This window comes from Rattus norvegicus, chromosome 12 (assembly GCF_021556685.1).
Source record: "Rattus norvegicus strain SHRSP/BbbUtx chromosome 12, alternate assembly SHRSP_T2T, whole genome shotgun sequence".
NCBI lineage: Eukaryota > Metazoa > Chordata > Mammalia > Rodentia > Muridae > Rattus > Rattus norvegicus.
In genome coordinates, this window is record NC_141545.1 from 13,754,880 (window position 1) to 13,776,239 (window position 21,360).

The 21,360-nt window shown below is 48.2% G+C and overlaps 1 long non-coding RNA gene across 1 annotated transcript; it reads left to right on the plus strand.

The window, feature by feature from the left end:
• The first annotated feature begins 12,131 nt into the window (after window positions 1–12,131).
• Window positions 12,132–20,395, plus strand: LOC148002178 (uncharacterized). Its single transcript, XR_015634940.1, has 4 exons — window positions 12,132–12,720; window positions 14,227–14,426; window positions 15,460–15,735; window positions 16,852–20,395. It is a non-coding gene; the product is annotated as an uncharacterized LOC148002178 (long non-coding RNA).
• The last annotated feature ends 965 nt before the right edge of the window (window positions 20,396–21,360 follow it).

Sequence of the window (21,360 nt, forward strand, 5' to 3'; positions counted from 1 at the left end):
TCCCTTGACTATGAATGTAATGTGACCATCTAGGGGGCTGGTCCCATCTCTTTTTTTATCCTCCACACACAAAAAAGGTCAACATCCTGCCTCTTATGGTGCTAACCGACGCTGAGTGAACCAGTGTTTAAAGCACACAGGTCCACCATTGTTGGTATTATTTTTACCTTCAAATCTGGCTTATTCTTTAATATAAAATTAAAAGAGATGGCGACGGATGTCTTCATCAGTGAGGACATGCCATCACAGGGATGGCAGCTGAAGAACTATAAGTGTCCACCTTTTCCTCTGTGTGCCCAGACATTGAGGTCAGACATCGTCCCGGTTGTCACAGTCTGAGTTGTGTCAAGACAGTTCAGGAAAGGCTCATTGGTAGCTGTTTGTGGTGGACACAGGCCCAGGGATATTATTACCTTACAGCCAAAGATGCTGCAGTCTCTACTACACTCCCCGACAGGGCAAGAAGGACAATTTGATTCACAAACAGATGAATCAAAGTAGAGGCTCCAAATGGCAGATGCGATTTGCCTGGTCAATCCCCTAATTGTTCTACAAGACAGAGTGTTGAGGGAATTAGCTACAGTTTGTAACACATTCTCCTTGGGTAAGTGTTCCTTAAATGTCATGGGGACTTTTCTCAACCTTGCATGTGTGGGTTGGGGGAGGGGTGCTTCTCACTGGGAATAAATGTGTTCACAAGAAGCCTTTAACCACATTGCGAGGCCGACCGTGGAAGAAGGAAGAGTGTCGGAGGACTGTGCGAATGGGTGGGTTCTGCCGCCCTGGCTGCAAGCTCCCTTTGCATAAAACACACACACACACAGACATACCTGCCTTGCGAAGGGTGATGGAAGTTGAATCCTCTGGGCACAAACATGCCTGGCAAAGGTTTTGGGACCATAGAGTTGTCAGGGCAGCGGCTACGGGTGTTCGTTTTGGAGTCACGTGACCTGGGTCTGAAAAGGCTGGGAGGCTACCTCAGGCTTCGGTGCTTATCCTGCACCGAAGCATCCTGCAAACTTCTGGAGCTTTCTCAGACTTTACATTTTCTCTCAAGGATTGTTTCTTGGTTGATTGATTGACTGAGTGTACGTGTGTGTGTGTGTGTGTGTGTGTGTGTGTGTGTGTGTGTGTGTGTGTGTGTGTGTAGGTGCCATGGAGGCTAGAAGTGATACATACCCCCTGGACTGTAGTTAGAGGTGTTTGTGACTGCCTGGATGTGGCGGAACCGAACTCTGATCCTCTGCAGGATCGGTAGGTGCTTTTAACTGCTGAGCCATCTCCTAGCGCCCACAGCTTGTTTTTTCAACGCATGAAAGATGTTTTCATTGGGTAAACGTACTCTACCCAGAGCCTGATCAGGACAGCCACAATCCTTCAATAGCCCTCTTCCTCAAAGCTCTTCCTGTTCAACTCACCTGGGCTTTGGTCTTAGCCTGACCCCTCCTACCTGATTCGTTTGTTAGCTTGCTCGTTGTATAAGCCATTCGGGTTCTATTAAAAGGAACCTACCAACTTTTTTTCCTTTAGAGGCTTGAGAGGTAGCTCCATGGTAGAATGCTTCCCCAGAATGCATGAGAGTCTCATAGACTCAACCCCTAGCATCCGGGGAAGAAAATCACTTTAGAGTTTTGTATCAGATTGGTTTTTAATCTCAGTTTATGAGTGTTTTGCCCGCATTTGTGTCTGTGTCTCATGGCAATGCAGCGTCCATGGAGGTCAAAAGAAGGCATTGGAGCCCCTGGAACTGGAGTTGTGAGGCTCCATGTGGGTGCTGGGATCAGAACTCAGGTCCTCTGCAAGAGCAACAAGTGCTGTTAGTGACTGAGCCATCTCTCTGGTCCCAGAAAATGATTTTAAGCTGACACATTCTAATTGTATATGCTCATAGGCTACAGTATGATGTTACATGTAGCTGCAATGTGTGGTAACCAAGCCTGAGTAATTCCCCATCTCCATCACATCAGGAGAGAGAAAGAGAGAGAGAGAGAGAGAGAGAGAGAGAGAGAGAGACAGAGAGACAGAGAGACAGAGAGACAGAGAGACAGAGAGACAGAGAGACAGAGACCTTATAGGTAAGAATATTTCTAAAGAAGTGGTGTGTTGAAATCCACAGGCCTGAAGACTACGAAGGACACAGTGGGTGGAATCAATCTGTGTTGCAGGTTGACGACCTAAGGGAGGGAGGGGGGAGAGTGTAGGGGTGAGGCAGCAGAGGAGAGGGTTGTCCAGGGTTAGGATGTGGTTCCCACAGATGTCCAGAAGCTGAATGTGAAGTGAGATGGATTCGAGGCTACAGGGAAAAACGAAGGCAGAAAATAGCCCTGACCACAACCAAGCTGTACTAGGAATGTGTAGGTGAGAACGGAGGCTGGGGATTGGCGGTTTCAGAAATTCCCCAGTGGGGCAGAGCTGACTTGGCTTAGGGAGTTTTCTAGGATGGCAGCATGGCAGCCAAACAGGAGACAAAGCTACAATCCCTTCAGGAGTGCAGTAGGCCTAAAGAAGAGTCTGAGGGACAATGACGCAGCCTTAGTCACCAGAGCCTGGACCCCAGATGTGGGGTGGATCGGGAAGGGGAAGGCATGAAGGCCTGAAGCAGGCTGTGTGTGGGGAGGCGGTTCTGTCCTTGGCAGCCTAAGGCCTGGTGATGAAAACTGGAGAGGGGGGTGGTACAGATTAGCCATGCCTCAGACTCGAGGAAGTGATAGGACAGTGGCCCAGCTCACCAGGACAGGGAAGTTGGGCAACAGGGAAGGCTGGGGAAGGAAGGGTGGGGGAGTGTGAGGTCTCAGGGCTACTTAGCCTCAGTGGGCGATGTCCCGAGGCCTCTGTACGTGACTGGGAGAAGAGGAAAGGCCAGGGTGTGCCAGGGAGAGAAGACTGGTGGGAAGCAGTCATGGGGTGGGTGTGGTCGGTGGAGGGGTGAGAGGCATTGGGGCATTTGATCCCAAACAATGGGGCGTCCCGCTCAGAAATGTGAATATGGGGAAGGAGTCGGTAGGGTCTCCAGTCTTCAGCTGTGAGCTTGGAATATGGACGGCAGAGCCCAAAACTCCTTTGTTTTATTTCATTTGGATTTTACATCTAAGTGCAGCCTCACAACACTGACAGAAGTGGTGCTTCCCTGCATGAAAGGGCCCAAGATAGACGTTCTTCACTCCCTCGGATTAAAATCATCCCTCTGTACAGAAAATGCCAGCCGTCCACACAATGGGAATATTACTCAGCCTTAAACAGGAAGGGCATCCTGACACACGCTATGACGTGGAGGAAACCTGGTGATATCAGAGGAGTGAAATACAACAGTCCTAATGGGGACAGGTGCTACCTGTTGCTACTTCCGAGAGGCCCTGGGACAGTCGGAATCACAGGGGTCAGGAAGTAGAAGGGAAAGGAAGAGCTATTGTTTAATGGGGACAGAGTTTCTATTTGAGATTGTTGAAGACCACCTGCACTGTACCTTTAAAGGTCACCATGGCAACCTTTTTTTAAATGTTTCTATCTTCACCTGTGAGATGGGCCTGGATCACCTGTCCATAGAGACATACTCTTTCACATCCCGCCTGGCACACACCACTCATATTTGAGTTTAAAATTGAGTTTCAACCTCATTACGACCTGGGCGGTTTCCTTCAGGCTTTGCCTGGCTTTTCTAGACAAGATTTACTTAGGGCAGCTCACACGCACTGAGGCTGAAGTGGCTGCCACTTACAGTCCTGCTCTGCTCTGCCCAGAGGATCTGTTAACAGGGCTGTGCGTGAAGGCAATCCCAGTGTTACTACTGTCTCTGAGAGAACCCGGCACAGACCGGGCAGACAAGAGGACACTTTCTTTCCTTTAAAAAAGATTAGCTTTGTTTTTTTGATCATGTACATATGTGTCTGGATGAGTGTATAAACACAGGGGTCAGGGTGCACCTGAGAAGGCCAGAAGCGTCAGATCCCCTGGAGTTGGAGGCCCAGATTGGTGTTAGCTGCCTGGCATAGATGCTGGGAGTCGAACTCGGGTCCTCTGGAAGAGTAGTGCACACTCTTTCTTAACTGCCCACCGTGGCTGAGTTTTTCTTATTTTCTCAATGATCAGAATGCAGGAGTTGTTGTCAAAATACCTTCCCAGAACACACACTGGTTTGCATGGACTCGCAGTTAACAAGAAGTCAGCAGGTCGGTCTTATTCCACAGCATGGCTTAAAGGTCCTCTGTACTTCCCCTGAAGACCTTCAGAACAGACTCTGGTTATCATCACAGTGAGATGCCTGGGCAGGGCGGACCCTTTCTGGCTAGCTCAGTTCAATCCTAGTGCCATGAGTTTCCAGGTAAGCGGCAAGCCTCACACAATGTTGTCTGGGTGTGCTGCATGTGCAACAATAGTGTACCACACCCAGAAAGTCGATATACCAGAATATTAAAATATTCCCTCTCAAGACACTATGTCACGTAGACACATTGCCTGGTACAAGCCGGTCCCTCTAAGACCTCTGAAACAGGGTCAGTCTCAGGTGACTTGACATTTGCATGGGCACTTAGGTTTCTCTGGGCTGTTCTCTCTGAGTGTCCTCCTCTGGTCTCAGTGACAACACAGTGGCGGGGGGGGGGGCACTGAAGGAAAGGCTTCAGTATCAGGCAGAACCCAGGGAAATCCCATCTCTAATGCCCATAATGACTGTGAGACCCCCCAAACTCTTAAGGTTTCCTGGTCCAAGGCATGTGCTTTAAAGGTGAGAGGGATTGGGGCTGGAGAGATGGCTCAAGGGTTAAGAATATCGGCTGTTCTTGCAGAAGACCCAAACCCAATTCCCAGCACCCACATGGCAGCTCACACCTGTCTGTAACTCCAGGTCCAGGGGATCTGACACCCTCGAACAGGCACATGTGGGCAAAACACCGGTGCACATAAAAATAAAAATAAATAAATTATTAAAGGGGAGGTGTTTCTTCTAACCTTCCCTCAGTCATCCTTCTCTTCCTGGCTCTAATGCTTGCCTTATCCCTCATACTCCTTAGAGCCCACTCTTGGGCCTCGATGAAACAACCATCAGCCACTCCTATTTTACAGACTCAGGTCCATCTTCCTTCCTACACACCCTCCCTTCGCTTGCGACACCCCCAGCCCACTCCTTTCAAAAGGAAACAGCAGGGCTCTGAGGTTAAGGGCACAGGCTGCTCTCCGGGAAGATCTGGGTTTAGTTCCCAGCATGCTTCACGCCCATCTGGAACTCCAGTTCCAAATGCTCTCTTCTGGCCTCAGACTCCGGGCACGCACAGGACACACAGACAACGCAAAAAGGCAAAATATCATGCCCATAAAATGAAATAGATGTAAAGATAAAATAAACTGGTCCCTTGATGTGATTGTTACAAATGACTTCAAAAATGTAAGCCGGGGATGATGGCGTACTCCTGTAATCCCAGCACTTGGGACCCATCAGCAGGATAATTAAGAGTTCGAGGCCAGCCTGGGGCTACGTAGCAAGATCTGTATTTAAAAAAAAAAAAAAGATAACAAGGACAAAAAGTGGCTGGGTTGTTAATCTTTGGGCCCTTTCCAACAGGCTCTCAGTAATGCGTGGGTGTATCTGGCCTATAGGGCAGGCCCAGCTATTTGTTATTTGTTTTGTGTCCCATCCTCTCGTGTGTGTGTGTGTGTGTGTGTGTGTGTGTGTGTGTGTGTGTGTGTAGCCAGGCACGTGTATGTTATCCTCGTGTCTTTTTTTTTCCTCTTAAATACCAGCACCCCCACCCCCCTTTTACTCCAAGCCTCGCATGCCATTTGTCGTCAGCAGCTCAGCAGGACAGTTCATTCCCCACGTGCCTCTGGGCAGCTGCCCCTTCTACCTCGGCATCCTGCGCGGGAGCCTTCTCCCAAGCCGCGGCTGCTAATTACCTCTGACCCAAGCTCCGCCTTTCCCCCCAGCTACGTGTTCAAGCGAAGGGGCTGCGAGGACAGCGAGGAGCTTTCTATTTCCTGCAGAGGGAAGATGGATCTCTCCTTCCCCTCTTACAACTTACAGTTGACTTCCTCCAGGAAGCAGGCGTTCCCTGGAATAAGTCAGAAGTCATAGTAAAAGAGGGAAAAAAATTTTTTTTAACAAGAGAAGTTCGGGGGTGGATGTTAAAGAAACATTGGAAAGCAGGTTGTTTTTTCTGGGTCGCGCCTGTGGAATTTTGTTTGTCTCCCGCTAGCTCCTGCTGTCTCCCTCCTGCCCTTTTGGCTTGTGGCGGTTCCTTCATTGCTACGGCTGAGGCCATGTGGGCTGCAAAGTTTGCTTGTTCTCTCTCAAAGCAAAGGCATGTCACGCTGTTTTGACAGAAGTTTGCCCTGACATATAGAATCACAAGATAGTCCGTCCGTCCCCAGTGCTCTGTGTGTGGGGGGGGGCGGGGGCGCTGGGGGTGGGAGTGGATGCGAGGGATGAGAGAAGTTTAGAGATTTGGTTATGACTTAAGACTGGTCACCTGCGGCTTTTCAGGGTGTGTGCTGGCCAGCTGCAGGAGGTCTACCCTGCAGGGTAGGTGGTCCCTGGGTACTCTGCCTTCCCCCCTGGACATGTCTGTATGCACGGGGACTCCTGTTTTTGCTTTGACTCATCCCTAATTTTCCAATGCCTTTGATCATGGAAAGAACAAATGATTCTCCACCATGACCTAATCTCTGTCCGGCGTGGCTTTGTGGGAAATCACCAATCTCCTGGGAAGTGGAATCAAAGGGCTTGTTGCTCTTGTGTTGGGTTCAGCAGCCCCTCAGGAATTGTGTGAGCTGAGTTCAGAACTGGGCTGGTGTGAGAACAGACTTAGGGTTAAGTGTTCTATTAAAGCCCAAGGGTCACTTGGACACCTTTTTTTTTTTTTATTAAGATTTATTTAATGCATATGAATACACCATCACTATCTCAGACACACCAGAAGAGGGCATCAGATCCCATTACAGATGGCTGTGAGCCACCGTGTGGTTGCTGGGAATTGAACTCAGGTCCTCTTGAAGAGCAGTGAGTGTTCTTAACCGCTGAGCCATCTCTCCAGCCCGGCTCCCCATTCTTTTTTTTTTTTTTTTTTTGGTTCTTTTTTTTCGGAGCTGGGGACCGAACCCAGGGCCTTGCGCTTCCTAGGTAAGCGCTCTACCACTGAGCTAAATCCCCAGCCCCGGCTCCCCATTCTTAAGAGGTGTGATGATTAGTGTTTTTGCCAACTTGACACAAGCCACAGCTATCCTGGAAGAAGGGACCTCAACTGGCCTGTGAGTAAGTCTGTGAGGCCATTTTCTTGATGGATGATTAACATGGGAGTGTCCTGGCCACTGTGGGGAGTACCGCCTCCTGGGCAGATGGTGCTGGGAACTGGAAGAAAGCAGGCTGAGCAAACCAGTAAGCAGCATTTCTCCAAGGCCTCGGCTTCTGTTCCTGCCTCCAGCTACCCCCGCATTGGTTCCTGCCCTGACTTCCCTCAGTGATAGCGTGTAACCTGTAAACCAAATAAACCCTTTCCTCTCCAAGTCTCTTGGTCCTGGTGTTTATCATAGCAGCAGAAAGCAAATTAGGAAGACAGCTGCTACCTGTAAGCAGGGAAGAGCTTTAGAGAAAAGAACCACATACCTCATCGTCATCATAATTATATGGAGAAGGTGATATATACTTGGTTATAGCCCTCTTCAGAGGCTGACCAATTGTCACAAGACCTCTGAGGTATGAACTATTACAAGCCCCGGTTGACACAGGAGAGGTCCCCGAAACCAACACACCGTGAGTGACAGGGACCTCTGTATAGATTGGCTTTTACCAACACAATTCATGCTCTTTAGTTTCAAAAAGGTCCACACACGAGACATACTGACAGGCTTTAAAGTTAGGAGCTCTTACCCTCTCAGAGAGGGGTTAGCAGGTCCTGTGGTCATCCATTCTGACTTGTCCCAGCGCGCGCACGCACACCTCGGGATGTTTGTTTAAACAAGACAGAGCTCCCCCGTCTGCTCATGGTTCTGCACGACGGTGGCATCTTTATTGTTAGTTGCGGGCAGTGCCTGAGCTAAAAGTCCAGCTCGCAGCAGAGCAGAGCTGTACTTGACTCCTGGCCCCGCCTATCTCCGGCTGCCCAGCTTTGGATACGGCACACACGTGATCTCTTGGCGTCTTACCTTCAAAGTGGTCTCACACGATTTAGCTTTCTAGGATCTTGTAAAGACTGGAGGTGGTGGGTGTAAAATTCGAGGCACCTGCTAGCTACTCGGTTTCTCTATGCTTTGCTTTTTAAATTCTCGTGGGTTTTCCCATTCCTTAACTGCAAAGATATTTTTCTCTTGGCTTCAACACAGTCGACTGTAGTTGCTTTGGAAAAAAAAAGAAACAAATTCTCTTACTTTATGTTTGAATCCTCAGAGGGGTTTTCTCTTGTGTTCATTTTTATTATTTCCTTATCAAAATATTGAGATTTTTTTAAAAGAAAAAAAGCAGTTTATTCCTAGTGCTACCATATTAACCTGTACTCTTGTTTGTTTGTTTCAAGTCAGGGTTTCTCTGTGTAGCCCTGCCTGTCCTGGAACTAACGGTGTAGACCAGGCCAGCCTTGAACTCTGAGAGATCTACCTGGGTGCTGGGATTCAAGGTGCGCACCACCAACGCCCAGCCTTAACCTGTGCCTTTATCGGCTATATAAAAAGATACCCATCAGAACAAGGACAACAGCAACAGCAACAGCCTTTCTAACGGGGAAGCCCACAAGGCTTCAGCCCCACAGCGAGAGCTACAGGCCACTGAAGAAGGGTGAGAGTGGGAGACAGTCAGCCCCAGGAAACAGCTTGCTAACTGGCCATCCGATCTCAATGGCCAGCCCTGAAAACACACACAAGTAACGGTATACAGAGGTATACAGACTGAACAGGATGTATTTAGCAACACACACACACACACACACACACACACACACACACACGCTCACTCACATACACATTTATATATACTCATTTCTATACATGGCTATCTTTACAAACATTTATATAGAAATGCTTTGCTGGTGTGCTAGCATATGCAGTTTCTCTTTTCTATAAATAGGCTAAAACTTTTCCACATCCTTTCGATACTGCATACATTTTATTGTCAAGAAACCAGCTCTCAGCTCAGCACTTAGCAGCCAGGGACCTCTGTGCTTCCTAAAACAGTCTCTCTAAGGAAGTAGGTTAGGACCCTCCATGCTCCTACTCCCATCCACCCACCCTATCCACTCCCCCCTCTTCCACTCACCCCATTCACCAACCCTATCCACCCCCCAATCCACCCACCCCATCCACCCTCTCCCATTCACCCCTAATCTGCCCACCCCATCCACCCCCAATCCACCTCCCCTCATTCACCCACCCCACCCACCCCACCCACCCCATCCATCCCCCCTCATGCACTGCCCATCCACCCCTCCATCTATCCACCCCTACCCACTCCCAATCTACCTCCCCTCATCCACCCACCCCATTCACCCACTCCTGTTCACCCTCACTCTTCCTGCTACTTTAATGACTTCTGTCAGGTTGAATAGCTCCAAGGGAAAGTGGCCTCTAATTTAGAGATTTACTGTATCGAGAAAGGGAAGGATGGCCACAGATGTCCACCCTGGATTATAGTCACCTGATCATCATGGTGACATTTGATAGAATAAAAGTCTCTGGGAAAGTACAGAGGCTGTGGAGGGACTTTGAGAGGCCAGTGAGAAGACTCAGCAAGAGCTTCTGTAGACGATTCACCCACCGCATCTCCAATAATAATAGTAATTATTAGTTTAGAGCCAAATACTCCTTTAAGAGAGATGAATTTCCTGCATTACTTCATTGGGACAGGTGCTGTGTTGTACAAGTTTTCCCATTTCTCTTATTCATGCATTTACCTTACAATAATTTGTAGATAAGCAAATAGTTCTTGACCTCTGAAAACTGACATCAGTCCGCAGGTATGCAGTCGGGGGAGAGGGCAAGGACAAGCAGCCAACGCTGCACCTGGTGCCAGCCACTTGCAGGTGTATCGGAGAGCTCACCGTGGGAAGGGTGTGCCCAGACAGGGCGAGTCCGAGGGAAACCACCCTCTTACACGGGGATTCCAGGGAAGGAAACAGGATTACCAAGGTCCTGAGACCTTTGATGTATCAGTACATTGCTAAAAGGACAGACTGCGTCCAACCTCAGAGGTAACTTAGCCAGAGCAAGATCAAGGCAGAGAAGGGCCTGACCTCAGCATGTGTGTTCCACAGATGAAAACCTAGGCAAGATTCCCTCACCCTTCCTCCATGGTGGAGTGGGCCCACTGGCCGTTGAGGGATGAGTGGGGGCAGACCAGCTCTTTGGATTATTAAGTCTGGGGTAACTGATTTCCAGTTGCACCCAGTTCCTAGCTTGTCGTGCCTTGGTTTCTGACCCCAGCACTTACAGCCACTACTCAATTGCTCTCTATTCTCCAAGAGAATATTATTCTTCAGGGAGGGGACCAGGGGTAGGAAGCCAGTCCTTTGGGACCTGTGGCCTCTCCTCTGTCCCTTTGTGACCACTTTCAACTATGCGGAAGGCTTATTAGATACAAAGACATCATGTTCTTCAGGTGTATGCGCTTCTGTCTTCCTATGCCCGACTGACCATACCCGTCTGCACTAGACATCCTTCCATAGGCCCCTATAATAGTCCGCATCTCTGATTTTCAGACTTGCTATAACTGTTTTGTTTTATATTCGTTCAACAACCCCTTTCCAGGTTGATTGGTTACTTCTCTGCGGATAAAATGAACCAATTCAAGCCAGATTAAATTATATTAAAGGCAGGTTTATTGGGAAGCTGCTCTCCAGCAGGCAAGTTCACTGCCCTCTCCCCCAAGGATAGAAGCCAAGGGAATTGCCACAGGGAGAGGAGTGTGGCGGGGGGGGGGGGGTAAAGGGCGTTTGCCCAGAGAGAGGAAGAGGGGGAAGAAGAGGGGAGGAGGAGAAAGAGGAGAAAGAGAAAGGGGGGATAAAAGGGGAGAGGAGAAAGTAAGAAAGAGTGTGCAAAATGTCTGGATTATTTAAGGAGGAGCCTCTGGGGGAAGGGTCATCCAGGCCCTGGGCTGGAAAGTTCAGGGTTGGGGGCCAGGGTATGCCAGGTAGGGACTAAGGGATGCTGGGAGAACCTGGAGGGTATCAGTGACATCTTAGGCATCCTGATAGGTACTGCTCACCAAAGTGAACATCCCTGCCTTCCGGGTCTTACATTTTAGTGTAGAGAGGTTCACAAATGGGGGTTCAGTTCTACAGGGCACCCCCATATTACTAAGTGTTATTAAAAAATAGGTACGGCGGATAGACAGGAAAGGAGGAGAAGGGCAGCATCCTGGAACATATATATATTTTTTTAACTTGAAACCTTGAAGGAATCAAAGCATGAAGCTGTCTGGGAGCAGAAGGCTCAGGTGGTAGAAATAACAACGGTAAACTGGGTGACAGGAATGGGCTCCGACCTACTCAGGAAATGTTAAAGATGCTCTGGTCAGAGACCGGGGACCGACTTACCGTCTAACCTGGGATGCCACAGCAGTGAGGTCAGAGGCGAGGGCTGCTCCTTCTGTTTTTTCCTTTTCTTTCTTTCTTTTTTTTTTTTTTTCCCGGAGCTGGGGACCGAACCCAGGGCCTTGAGCTTGCTAGGCAAGCGCTCTACCACTGAGCTAAATCCCCAACCCCTGCTCCTTCTGTTTTAGCTGAACCAGCTTTGCGCTGTTGTTATGGAGATTGGGAGGGGACATCTAGGAAGGTGGAAGAACTTGTGTCCAAGGTCACTCGACTGATGGCAGAGCCAAGCAGTGGCCCCATGCAGCCGATTGCAAATCCTCCAACTGCTTCCCTCACGGTGCGGGGCCATCTTAGTTACTGTGCTGTAGCAGATGGGTGAATGAAGGGACAAAGACTGGGCATCACGATGATGTTCTCGGCCCCAATTCAGCGCGCTTTCAAGCCAAATGACGCCGCTCCATGTTTCTCTCCCCTGAATTGGGGTCAAGTTTACAGAAATGAATGCAGAAACCAACTGTAGCCATGGGGAAGATTTAGCCAGGAATCTGACCTTGGACACTGCTGAAGAAACCCCCCTCCTCCTGGGGAGGGAGCCCCGGATAAAAGGCAGCTGTGCCTGACAGGGGAACACCCGGAACCTTTCACAGAAAATTGCAACCCAGTCCTGGAAAATGCCTGTCAGGATCTGTCTCTTCGAGACATAGATAAAACCAGCCACTTGACGCTCCTCGGAGGATGAACACTGGCAGGAGCTTGGGGTCACAGTGAGGACAGCTGTGCCCACCTAAGGGATAAGAAGGCCGGCAGAACTCAAAGTTCCACGCTCCCAAGCTGGACACGTACAGAACCCAAAGCCTTCCCCACTCCGACGCACCGAAGTCCTACCCAGGTCCGTCTAACAGCATGCGTTAAGTGGAAATGGCAGAACGGAAGCTTGCTGCATGGCTCTGTGTGATTTCTAACTCAAAATCCCGTCCAGGGGACTGAAGAGGCTTGGGAAGGGGATTAGCTCCAGCCATGGCAGATGGCAAGAGTGCCCCGAGAATTCTTCAGAAGGAGCGGAATAGCGTCTCTATCTACTTCCCTCTGGCGAGTCTCTCAGGGTGAAATCAAAGAGAACGAAACAGGAAGTGGTCCTTATCCTGTGATCTCACTTTGGCGCCCAAAGGGAGGCCTCTTCCCCACGGTGATAAGAAAAACGTGTCTTCTCAAAGATGTGAGTGGGGTAAGGGAGCTTCTGACGCTCTTGTCAGCAGGATGCTGAGTGCTTGGCCAGGACCTGAATCATAATCTCAGGGAGCTCAAAGTGTGACAGGCTGACATTGAGGGCCCAAGCCATGAATGAACCTCCCCTACCCCCACCCTCATCCCCACCCCCACTCCCACCCCCACCCCCGCTTGGAAGGAGAATGGTGGGTGTGGGCAGGGGGCGGTGGGGGTGGTGGAGGGCGGGGGGGGGGGCAGGGGGCAGGGGGCAGGCCTTCACAGTATCACACAGAACTTTCACACCGGGACTACATATCCTTCCTGCCTGTGTATCTGCCTTCCGGATTCCCTGTGAAGATGCTGATGCCTTTAACAGGAAAGGATATGGGAGCCTTGGGGCCCCAGAGCCCATCAGGTGACATCAGGAGCAAACAGCACCCAAAGAACAAAGTCCAGAAGAGAAACTGACATATCTGTGTGGGTCTGCTTGATGCCAGAGAAATCCTCTCACTCTAAGTTTCATGAAGCACATGCAATGTGTGTGTGTGTCTGTGCGTGTGTGTGTGTGTGTGTGTGTGTGTGTGTGTGTGTGTGTGTGTGTGTGTGTCCATTTATGACTATGTTAAGAAAGCAATCCTGAGGCCACATCTCATTTCCAAACACCAAGATTTGGTTTTCTCTCCTTTTTAAAAACCTGTTTTTCTGGGGTTGGGGATTTAACTCAGTGGTAGAGCACTTGCCTAGGAAGCACAAGGCCCTGGGTTCGGTCCCCAGCTCCGAAAAAAAAGAACCAAAATAAATAAATAAATAAACAAACAAACAAACAAATAAATAAATACCTGTTTTTCTTTTGACCCTCAGTAGTGAGGAGTATAGAGCTGAGAGAGAGGGACCAGGAGCCTGGCTTTAGCCAGACTTAATTTTCCAGTGTGTAGGCATCTGGAGGGACTATATCAAGACATCTGTCCTCAAGGGAGGACATCCAAATTAAGGAGCAGGGTAGATTTTTTTTTTGTTTGTTTGTTTTAAAACTGAGCCCAAGAGAAATGACAATAGATAAAATTTGTAACAAAGTATTTCATTCTAAAAAATATTCAATTATTAATAACAAGATTAATTTCAACTATGAAGATATTTATAGTCATAGAGGATAGGCATTTTTAAAGCTATTTAAAATAGCTTTTAAAAAAAGCCAGGAAGATAATTAAATATCATTTCTCACCCATTAGGATGGCTACAATTGGGTTGGGGATTTAGCTCAGTGGTAGAGCGCTTGCCTAGCAAGCACAAGGCCCTGGGTTCGGTCCCCAGCTCCAAAAAAAAAAAAAAAAAAAAAAAAAGGATGGCTACAATTTATTAACAGAAATGACTATGTCAGGAGCGAGTGAAGAATTTAAAATCCTTAGGGTTAGTGTTGTGAATGGAAATGATGTCACCAGCCTGGAAACTTGTATGGGGATTACTCAAAGCATTAAAACTACTTGTCATGTGATCTGACATTTCTGCTTTGGGGCAGGGTCTCAAAGAGATGTCTGTATACCATGCTATCCCAGTAGAAGCATTCAGAAGAGCCCGGGAGTGACAGGGAGCCCGTAGATGGATAAACAGATAAGGAAAATGGGATCTATGCACACTGTCACTCATGCTCACAGGAAGGGCATTCCAACAATCGCTGCACCGTGATGGACCTTGCGAATATCACGCTGAGATAAACAGGCAAGTTTTGGAACTGCAGGTTCGTTATGAGTCCATTTCTGTTTAGTACTGAGAAGAGTTGGGCTTCTAGAAACAGAAGACAGATTCATGATCGCGACGGGGCAGAGGTGAACTGGAGTGAGTGCCAGTCAGTTAGAAGGATAAAGCTTCCATTTGCAAGATAAAAGGAGTTCAGCGGATGGACTGTGAGTTCCGTGGGTGGGCCGTGAGTTCCGTGGGTGGGCTTTGAGTTCTGTGAATGGGTTGTGAGTTGTGTGGGTGGGCTGTAAGTTCTGTAAGTGGGCCGTGAGTTCTATGGGTGAGGTGGGAGTACTGCAGAGTGTGTGGATATTGTGTGGTGGTAGGATCAAAGCTAGGGCCTCACCTAAGCCAAGTAAATACTCCTAGAGAACTGAATCTCCAGCCGCGAAATGGACATCTGAAAATAGTTACTGTAGAAACCAGGGATGCAGCTCAGGGGTAAAAAGTTTAACTGACTTCTGTGGGCCCCTGGGTTTTATCCTCAGTGGAGAAAGAAGGGAAAAGAGCAGAGGGTGGGGAGAAAGAAAGGAAGGAAATAGTTGATAATTTTTAAATCATGTGCTTTTTCGTAATGACAGACAAAAGAGACAGGGTCAGAGACAGTGTGGTGGGCAAGAGCTGTGGAGGACATCTTGCCACCTGGCCTGTATCTGTAAGGAGAGTGAAGAAAGAGGAGACACTCAAGATGTGCCATCTAGGCCAGGGATGGTGGCGCAAGCACTTAGGAGGCAGAGGCGGGAGGATCTCGGTGAGTTTGAGGCCAGCCTGGTCTACCTAGTGAGTTCCAGGATAACCAGGACTATAAAGAGAGACCCTGCCTGAACAAAACAAAACAAAAGATATACCACATATGGGGGTAAAAATGAATTTGTTTTGAGAGTAAATGTCATGGTCGTGTTTGGTGTCTTGGGATCACACAGCAAGAGGCTCTAAGGTAACCTCCAGCATAAGGAGCCAAATAGAGACAGTCTTGATGACATAAACCCCAGGTAATTTTAGCATCCCTTTGCAGGCCTCGGTTTCCTCACCTACAAAACAGAGACATCAATAGGATGCCATTTCACTCACTCTGTGACCCAGGCCTGGGTCTGAAGCCTCTAAAGTGCTTTGGGCAGCCCCAAGGAAGCAGCAGCGAATGAGACTCACTGTACAGTGACTGGCTGACCCGTGGCAAGTGTCATCCCATGTCCTGGTTACCAGGATAGCTCTATGTTTAATGATGAGAAGAACCGCAGAATGTCTTTCAAAAAGGTCACCGTGTTTTAGACCCCACCAGCAGTGTGTAGGGGTAAGACATCTTTCCACAACCTTCCCAACACCGGTTACTGTCCGAATTTTTTTTTTTTTTTGGTTCTTTTTTTTCGGAGCTGGGGACCGAACCCAGGGCCTTGCGCTTCCTAGGCAAGCGCTCTACCACTGAGCTAAATCCCCAACCCCTACTGTCTGAATTTTTAAAAATCTTAGTCATCCTAGTGGGTGTCAAATGGAATCTCATTATGGTTTGGATTTGCATTTCCCTATTGACTAATACTGTGGAATACATTTGTATCTGTTTACTGACCATTTGTTACAGCTTCTTTGGAAAAGTATCTGTTGGTACAATTTGACCACTTTTCTTTCTTTCTTTTTTTTTTTCTTTTCTTTTTTTCGGAGCTGGAGACCAAACCCAGGGCTTGCTAGGCAAGCGCTCTACGGCTGAGCTAAATCCCCAACCCCTTGACCGCTTTTCTATTTGTTGCGATTTTTAGCATTTCTTATTACCATTTAAAAATAGTTTTTTATTCAAGTCTCAGGCAAAATATAGGAACTTTAGATATTTTCCCCGTTGCATGGCTTGTTTTTATCTTCTTTCTTTCTTTCTTTCTTTTTGGTTAACTTGCCCTTTATTAAGAAATCTGGGGGTCGGGGATTTAGCTCAGTGGTAGAGCGCTTGCCTAGCAAGCACAAGGCCCTGGGTCCGGTCCCCAGCTCCGAAAAATAGAAAAGAAAAAAAAAAGAAATCTGAATAGCGTTTGGTAATTCTACCATATAGAATAACAACAGTGGATAAAACACACACCAAGAGACATGTCTGGAGCTGGAGAACTTAACTGGAGGGCAGAGTTCACGCTGCACATTTCCCGGGTGCAGGCTTCCTTCTGGGACAGCGTTCGTGAGAAGCAGTTAATATTTGGAAACAGACAGAGCTCTTGAGATTATCGTTTGAGCATGGGTCAGGTGGAAGGAACAACCACAGCAGTGGAGTTAAGGCAAAGATACTTTCTCTTGCTACAGAAGCTCCATAGTTCTTAACGTATTCCAACATGATTATACATGCGTTCCGTTTGGAATGAAAAGTAACCAAGTATGCAGATCACTATTGCATCCTTAAAAATAAACTCTCCGTCACTCTTCTTTTTGGCAGCACCAGCCTGAGCCTTGCAATATTTCAGAAACTTCAGGTACATTGCAGTCTTCTGAGAAAGCCCAGTACTTCAGAATTCCCGGGGAAGCTGCCTCACTTCGTGTTTCTCAGACTCCTGCAGCTGCCTTTGGAAGCCCAGGTTGGGGTTAGCACAGGACCTACCCGCACGAACGAACGGCGTGCAAGGCCTCTTCCCAGCCACAGTCGGTGACAGTCATGATGTATGCGATCACCAGTGTCACACTCCCGGAGACCCCCGCCAGGCAATGCACAAGTCAGCCCTCACCCTGGAGTCGGCACTCATGAAGGAATTTAATACTTTCTTTGAGATGTCTTGTCAGGTTTTGAGCCGGTGAGGCTGCTGCTGGAATACACAGCTATTTAACTCCCTCCAGCATGGGCCTGGCAGTGTCATGCACAGGAAGAATGTGTGTCACCTTGTTCCGCGTCTCTTACATCTTTGACGTTGCCAATGTACAGGCCTGGCAGGATCTGGCCCATCCCGCTCCCCGTGGCCGCGCTGGGCTCGCCGCTCCGCGCTCGCGGGAGGAGATGGCACGCCTTGTTTTCATTTTCCTAAGAGGATTTATGGATCACATTTTTTTTCTTACATCTTAACCCATTTTTCTTTGCTGTTTTGTTCATGACGTGTTATCTACGGAAAATTTACCTACCCCAAGTCCATAAAGACTTACTCCGTTTTAAATTTCTTTTATCTTATTATTTGATGTGTTTGGATGTTTTTCCTGGACTTATGCACATGCATGACATGAGTGCAGTGCCTACGGAGGCCAGAAGAGGGGGTCAGATCCCCTGGAAATGGAGTTACAGATGGTTGTGAGCTGCCACGTGGGTACTAGGAACTGGACCTGGGTCCTCTGCAAGGGCACCCAGTGTCATTAACCACTGAGCCATCTCCCCAGCCCCTGAGACTTATGTTTGTGTTTTATTTTGTTAAAGTTTGGGCTCTCACATCTAGATCTATGATCTATTAGGGGTTAGTCTTCCTGTGCAATACAAACAGGCTTCACTGATTTGTATGTTAGCTCCTAGTTGATATCCAGCATGATAGATTGGGAGAATACCCTTTGGGTATTGAATTGTGTCGGACTGGACCGGGTTTCCATGTATTACCTTACGGTTTCTCCTGACACTGTCCTGATATCTTTAGATGTTTTCCTCGAGGATTTTGAGCCCCACAGCTGTGTGACTAGAATTCCCTATCTTTACCGTGTTATTTGCATGAGTTTCATGTCCGAGTGTCTGTATGTGTACTGTGTGCATGCCTGATATCCTTGAAGAACAGAAGGCTTTCCGTCTCCTGGGAGTGGGGTCACAGACAGTTGTGAGCCACCACACGGGTTCTGGGAATCTAACCAGTGTCTTCTGCAAGAACAACAAGTTCTTTTAACTGCTGGGCCATCTCTTCAGACCTGGCTTTCCTGTCTTGCACGCAGGCTGCAGCCCACATGCCGACTGAGCCATCCGGATCTTCCTGTACCAGGATAGACCAATCCTTGACATCTCCGCACAAGAATAGTTTGTCTCCCGTCTCAGTGACAGGGCTGAGTCCTTGAAGGAGGAGATCTTCCAAAGACACTGAAGACTCTCAGGGTCTGGTCAACAGAGAAGAGACAGAGAAGAGACATATGTTCAGTGTTCAGCTGTGTCTGCCACATCCTCTACACCACGCATGTAAGAACCAGAGAACTTCGTTTACACATCTACGGCTCCCAGCTGCTGTAGGAACTATGCACCCAATCCCCTTCTGGAAGACCATTCTCCACCTACGCTAGACTCCGCTAGTGAGCCTCTGAAGGAAGAGGCCTGAAGACTGACAAAGGTCAGAGCTAAGTACCATTCTGTGAGCCCGTGGGTAATACACGAGGCTCAGAGGGAAGAGAGCCGGTTTCCTCAGAGGCTCTCTATGAGCACATCTTGAGGTACTGAGCTTGCTAAGGTTATAGTCTGGAGTTTGAGGCAAAGGCCATTTCTCCTTTCCAAAAAGAACTTGGAGGTATTGAACCTCACATCCTCCCAACTGTTCTTCTGACCCACTTTTTACCTCTACTCTACTTTTTTCTTTCCAAAAGGTTTATTTCTTTTTACTTTACCTGTACAGGTGTTTTTCCTACACATATCTATGTGTGGCACATGCCTGGAGTACCTGAGGGGGTCAGAAAAGGGCATCTGATCCTATGAGATGCCGGGTGGGTGCAGGGAATTGATCCTGGGTTCTCTGGAAGAGCAAATGGTGCTGTTAACCACAGAGCCATCCCTCCAGCCCCATTTCTACTGTGATGGAATCCAAACCCCTTCTTAAGTTCTGTCATATCGCCCTGGAAGCCGTTCTGGAGGAATCGGAGAGACACCAGGTCCCTCCTAAGCCATCTACTGTCTCAGTTCTAGCCCCGCGGCTTTGACTTTTCCTCATGGGGGCACTAATGCTAGTTCCCTTTGGGGAACCCCCTGCACCTCACTCCAACTCTCATTAATGGATGTGTACTTTTTAAACCCCGCCTTGGTCAAGTTTCCAGAACCTTCTACTTCTAACCCCATCTGTGGTTTCACTTCTCCACAGCTGGCTAGGAATAACCTGCCCCCACCACACACCCTTCCTCCTACCTCAAAACCCTCTTTCTACCAAGGACATCCAAATAATTCCACAAGCCAGGCTAGGATTGTGATTTCCCCTTGCTCCCACCTCACCTCCCAAACCCATCCTGCTGTGACCTGCACGGGTCATCCGATGCGCTACCACACCGAAAGCTCTTGCAACATTCCTCTATTCATCCCATTTTGCTAATTAACACGTTTGTTATTTGTCTCAGTCTGGCCGGCCCAGCCCTGGCTGTCAGCATGAATCTGTGAGTGTCATCTCCCTTCCCAGCCAGGGAAAGTACTCCTGTATTGTTCAACTGGGTTCTGACCTGTGGTCACAGCAAGCTTCAGAACTGAAGCCACGCCCTCAACTCCCACTGGGCATACCTTAACTGAAAGGAAGGGAAAGAACTCAGCCAGACCAGCATTGGCCAAGATCCTTTATCAGGCCCTGTGTCCAAGCATGCCTTCTCCGAGCCTCTCACTGCAGCCCTGTAGGATTTTATTTTTTTAGATGAGGCTCAGAGAGGTTAAGTAATTCACCCGAAGTCAAATCACGAGTCCCAGAGGCAATTCACGGCTGTTTGAATTCTCCCTTTCCTCTCCACCTCCCAGCTTGTGTGCAGATAGATGTTCTCCACACTCATCAAGAATAAAGGGTCTCGGGGCTGGGGATTTAGCTCAGTGGTAGAGCGCTTGCCTAGGAAGCGTAAGGCCCTGGGTTCGGTCCCCAGCTCTGAAAAAAAGAACCAAAAAAAAAAAAAAAAAGAATAAAGGGTCTCGGGTATGTCTCTGAACGTATGTGTCAATCCCAAGGGCAGATAGTGGGACTCTGTCTCTTGTATTACGCAGCTTGGTACATAAGCTCTCCTGTCCGTGCTATTTCATTCATATAAGAGAAAACCAGCAAGTTCAATAAAATGGGTTTACACTTTTTTGTATTAAAAAATTATCATATTTCATGTGTATAGGTATTTTAACTGAATATTCATCTATGCACTACATACACGCAGTGCCTGTGGGGGCCAGAGGAGGGCGTCGTATCCCCTAGGACTGATGTTACAGATGGTTGTAAACCACCATATGGGTGCTGGGATTAAGCCAGGCCCTTTGGAAGAGCAGCCAGTGCTCTTAACCACTGAGTCATCTCTCCAGCAGCTACAGCTTTTTTTTCCCCCCAACAGTGTGGCTGAACAGTATTTTTATAAAAAACATTCCCAGGCCCCACAGCTCAACTATGGGACAAGACTTGAATTCCTAATTCTATTTCATTTTACGTGTTTACGTCTTTAGCCTGTGGATATGCACACCGCATGCATGCAGTGCCCACAGAGGTCAAAAGAGGGCATCAGAACCCCTGGAACGGAAGTGACAGATAGTTGTGAGCCTCCGTGGAGGTGCTAAGAACTGAACCCAGGTCTTCTAGAAGAGTATTGAGTGCTCTTAAACCACTGAGTCATCTCTCTAGCCCCATCCTTGAATCCTTGCTCCTTCATTTACGAAACCATTTCTCTGATCTTTGGTTGCCTGTGCTTAAAGGCAAACAGAAACGCCTTCCATGAGGGATGGCTGGTAACCCCTGGGGATGTGACAGCATGTCTCTGCCGTGACATGGTTATCACTGCCTTCCTGGCTGCCCTGGGCTGTGCCTGTTGACTCTTCCCAGCTAGGCATCTGTTTAGTACTTGGAAACACTTTCATAGCGTGGAAATTCTTCCAAATTTTACACTCTTTAGTACTAACATTGCTCTTACTACATGTAAAACAGGGCCCACAAATAAAGTGAAATATTGATTATTAGAGGTGCTCTCATTTAAGAAAAAGACATTGAAAACAAAATTAGAAAACATCTTGTTACCTCTTGCTAATTCTGCATACCGCTAGAAATTCAGACCTTCCTTTTGGAGA